This window comes from Phyllobates terribilis, unplaced genomic scaffold, assembly GCF_046119375.1.
Source record: "Phyllobates terribilis strain yellow unplaced genomic scaffold, ASM4611937v1 Scaffold_4__5_contigs__length_816908805, whole genome shotgun sequence".
Taxonomy (NCBI): Eukaryota; Metazoa; Chordata; class Amphibia; order Anura; family Dendrobatidae; genus Phyllobates; species Phyllobates terribilis.
The window spans coordinates 65850163-65854785 of NW_027362764.1; the positions used below are offsets into that span (position 1 = coordinate 65850163).

The following is a 4623-nucleotide window of genomic DNA, read 5'->3' on the forward strand; positions in this document are numbered from 1 at the left end:
TCAGTGAGGTCAATCAATCCCCATTCTGTCCTCCAACCTCTCAGTCAGGTCATCTGACTATGAAATCAGCAGAGTGGTCTCCTGCTCTCAGCAGAGAACGAGCCTTTACATTATACATTGAGCAGCTTGGTTCATCTCAGAGATGAGTCTCTGTCGTTATGAATATAGGTCATGTATCCAAGATAATAATGGACCAGGATATACCTATACGTGCCATACACCATGATATTAAATATGGATACAGCCGTGACAGTGTATACATCTGAATATACAATGCCACATGAGTAGCTGCATCCCAACAGGTGAACTACTCTATGTATTGATTTGTCTTGGCCCCCATCAATAATTCTATTCATCTAGTATTGTAGACATTACTCATCCAGCAATCAGAAATATAGGAATGCGGTATGAAAAGCAAGGTGGTTTGCAGCATGGCCAATATTCCATCATACAGCAGATGTCACTGAACGCAAGCCAATATTATAACAGCACAGTCACAGAACCATGCTCAATGCTAGTACTGGAAATCATCTGGGTTAGTGACACCCCATACATATGGTCTGCTATTAGCTCACAAGCTTCTTCTTCTCTCTGTATACTGTGTAGGTTAGTTCCTTTTTCTCTCTGCATACTGTGTAGGTTAGCAGATTGTAGAGCTGTTCTATTCTCTTCCAATGATGGTCCATTGCTCTCTTGTGTCTGATGACTATAAAAAAAAGAACGGAAGAAAAATAAACATTGTCAGGTCCACTTGCCTAGACATGTCTATACTGGCCTCAGTAACAATACATATATCAGGTAGGGTGATATTTCTCCTTTTCTTTTGTCAACTCAGGCTTTGTGAATACAGAACGGAACCAAAGTATATATGACCGGTGGTCGGTCATATCTACAGATTATTGGACACTGGGTCCTAAAGCAAAGTCCTGAATGTTCTCTACTTACCATAGTGACAGTAAACTGGGCTGTGCTAGTGCAAACAGAAGTATACCTATAATTATGGAGCCTCATCTCACGAGCGTATCGGACACCTAGTGTCTGGTGCTGAACTCCGAACACGGACTTCTCCCGGAAGTCTGCTTTACAGTTCAGGTGTCCGGGGAGAAGGAGTGGCTCCCAGTGAAAACTATCTAATAACACCCACTTGGACTTAACTAAAGAGAACTCATTAGATGCCAAATAATTGATTGGTAAATTTATGAAACAATGAGGAGAAATTTAAAAAAAAAAAAAAAACCGTATTATTCTGCTTTGCAGCCACAATTACACCGTGTGTCCAGCTTAACATGAAAAATTTGGTGAAAGGTCCTCTTCAACTTTCCTTTGAAATTTCTGAAAATTGTCTTTATTCTCATTCTCACTCCCATTTGTAGTCTTAAAGAATTATATCGTTGGTCAAACAGAGACCACAATACATTTTTCAGTATTTGACAACCCTGGCTGAACTCCTAGATGTGGAGCTCAAGCATTGAAGCTCGATTATACCAACTTCTCTATCACATGTGACTTAAACCTGAGTTTGAAGGACCTAGGTAATAAAGCTGGTATTGAATATTGCACCTTGACTGTGATGTAATCCCTCGATCTCCCGTCCTATACACTTACCTACCCCGCCTTCATCGCTGTATAAGAGGTTGCTTTGTATCAGCCATCAACTCGGAGGGGATTCTCAGGTCAGGACAACCATTTCTTTGCTGAGGCATAAAAACTGTAGGCAAAAAAATGATACAATAAATTAGCAGAAAGTAAAGGAACATAGGTGTGACCTATTGAGAACGAATAATCAGGGGAAAGGAGCAAAACTAAGGGTCTCATTGAGATCATGAGTTGCATAGTTTGGGAGCCAGAACCATTTGCTCGCTCACTATGCGCGGAGGATATTAATGTTGCCCCCTCTAATACCTGGATGAATCCAGTGAATGGCTCTCACATATAGAATAGATGGATTACATTGATGGTACTGTTTAAAATGTCCAAGAATTTTTGATAAATAGAGACGAGAGAACATGAACTGGAAAGTTCGGGGTTCGTACAGGACACTTAGTGTCCGGCTCTAAACTGCGAGCATGGACTTCTCAGAGTGAAAGAATTTTCCAGCTACAAAGTTCAGACCCACATTGATTTCCATGAGGTTCTAGATTGGGTAAAGTTCAGGTACCTTAACCGAACTTTGGACTAAAGTTCAGTCGGGTACCAGAACCAGAACCAGAACTTCAATGGGTCCGCTCATCTCTATTCATAAATGATCCAGCTCCTTTTCAAACCTTGCTGCTAGGATATCCCTGACGTATTCCCTTACTCTCACTTTTAATTCTTGAGTATTGAGTCCCACATATATTTTGGGGCTTGTATAGGATGCACAGTAAATGCTTGGGTGCTGCAGGTAATAGCCTGCGTAACATGATAGCTTTTATTGCCAGTGGAATCAGTCAAATCAGTGGCCTCCTCGATATTCAAGCAGGCCACAACTCTTCCACAGGGAATGCAGACCTACTGAGGACCAGAGGGTTGGCTTTTTGTCTTATAATGGCTTCTAACAAATAGATCTCTTAAATTCTGTGTTCATCATGCTGTAAAAATTGTTTAAGATGTTTAAGAAGATAAGTATTTCTCTAGAAAAGGATCTGGAGGACAATTGGTACTGTGCCCAAAAAATAATACCACTGATGAGGGACGATCTGACAGGAAATGGTCCCACTCCCACAGCCCCAGGACCAAACATATGAGAGTAGAAATGCAGCCCCCATAGCTGTGCTCCCAAGCGGTAGGTAGAAAGACACATTAAATACAAAAAAATAGTAAGGGAGCACAATATCCAAAAGTTGAGTCACCAGTTCTGCTTTATTTTAATATTGGCAATAGATAATAAATAAGACAGTGTGGAAACCATCAAAGTGCCTGATGCACCTCAAACACACCATGGCATCATCGGTGTATAACAAATGAATCTACTGCAACAAGTTTGCTGTGCCATGTAGATAAGAGGGCAAACTTTCCATCACAGGTTTCAATTGCTCATCAATGTATTTAGCAATATTTTTAGTAAATGCCCCCTCCCTTACCAGAGTTAAATTATGGATCCAAAACCATTAGGAGAGATCAATATAGGATTGTAAGCATCCCAAAGGAAGGCTAATGATTAGCAGATCAATTTAGGAGGTAATTTTCGGCCCCAAATGTTTGTTTTTTCCACCTAAATGTGGGCAAATTGGTTAAAGTGCACCTGTCAGCAGGATTGTGCATAGTGAACCTCATACACTGTCAGGTTGCCGCCGTTATACTGAGTAAAATGATACCTTTGTTGATGAAATCCGTCCAGTGGTTCTTGTGTAATCTTTACTTTCATTTACTTTAATTTCACATGCAGTATTTAAAATAGTAGGCAGGTCACTGAAAGCAGCGTGACCTGTCAGAAGGCAGAGATAGGAATACATGAATACATAATGCATATCATTATGTCAGAAATGAAAGTAAAGATTATAAAAGAACCACGGGATGGATTTCATCAACAAAAGTATCATTTTACTCAGTATAACGGCGCCCACCTGACAGTGTATGTGGTTTACTAAGCACAATCCTGCTGACAGGTGCGCTTCAATGGGTAGCAACAGGTTTTGATTGCATCAAAGTTATGACCTATGTCAAGGATATTGCTGGGGGGGGGCATATTAATCTTCTGCCCAATGATAATGGGATCGTTGGGCAGTAGGTTTTTTATCTGCCCATCTGTTAAGGAGATAAAAAGCTAGCAAGGGCTGAAAGAAGTGCCTATACCTGGAGAACTTCTTCATTGGCTGGATCCCTGCTACTCCTTGTCTGCTGTACTTTCTGCCTTTCTTCCTACAGAAGTGGTATTCAACCGGATGGCCAAACTTCGTAGAAGACCTCATGAAGAACTGCTGTCATGGCTTGAAGAGTGCCTCAACAGCCTGTCAGAAGAGGCTGGAACCCTGGGCTAAGCCATTGGGTGGAAGCCAACATGATTTGGGTTTGGAGTGGTCATAGGGTTGCAGGGGATGGCTATTGGGATGGGGTCAGTTATAAAGGAACCCTGGGGCGGGGACACTTTACCGCTCCCAGGGCATGAAAGAAGTCCCTTTGCATTGACCTCTGATGGCGTCGTTTGAAGATTTGATGGAGGCCCTCAGGATGGCGGCCATGGATCACCCCCCTGGCTGGCTCAACGCGCTGGTAGTGCAAATCATTGGCGGTGGGGTGGGGGCTGCGGCAGTAGACCGGTCCACGGGATGGCGGCCAGGGGTCACCCCCCTGGCTGGCTCAATGCACAGGTAGCGCAAAGCATTGGCGATGGAGCGGGGGCACCGGAGTCTTGTCGTCAGGTGAGACTGTCCCCAGACTACGCTTCACAGGCTAGGCGTCCGGATTCAGGATTTCTGGCGAGTGGGGTGGTTCCCCCCATGTGATCTGGTGAGTATTATTCTTTGTCTTGTTCGTATCCTCCTATTTTAATATCCCAGGGTACAATGGCTAGTCAGCACCTATGGGAGGTGGGCACAAATTCAGGGTTGAGTAATTTGGCGGATCCATCCACTAGTCTTTTCCAGTCACACGGGGGCACTGGGGATCATTACTTATTTTCTACCTTAAAGGATTGTGTAGCAA

General features: G+C 43.1%; 1 long non-coding RNA gene across 1 annotated transcript; it reads right to left on the minus strand.

The window, feature by feature from the left end:
- Window positions 1-477: 477 nt before the first annotated feature.
- Window positions 478-4109, minus strand: LOC141264181 (uncharacterized). The gene is made up of 3 exons (XR_012319819.1): window positions 3775-4109; window positions 1606-1708; window positions 478-706 (listed from the first exon to the last, which is right to left on the minus strand). It is a non-coding gene; the product is annotated as an uncharacterized lncRNA (long non-coding RNA).
- Between the last annotated feature and the right edge of the window lie 514 nt (window positions 4110-4623).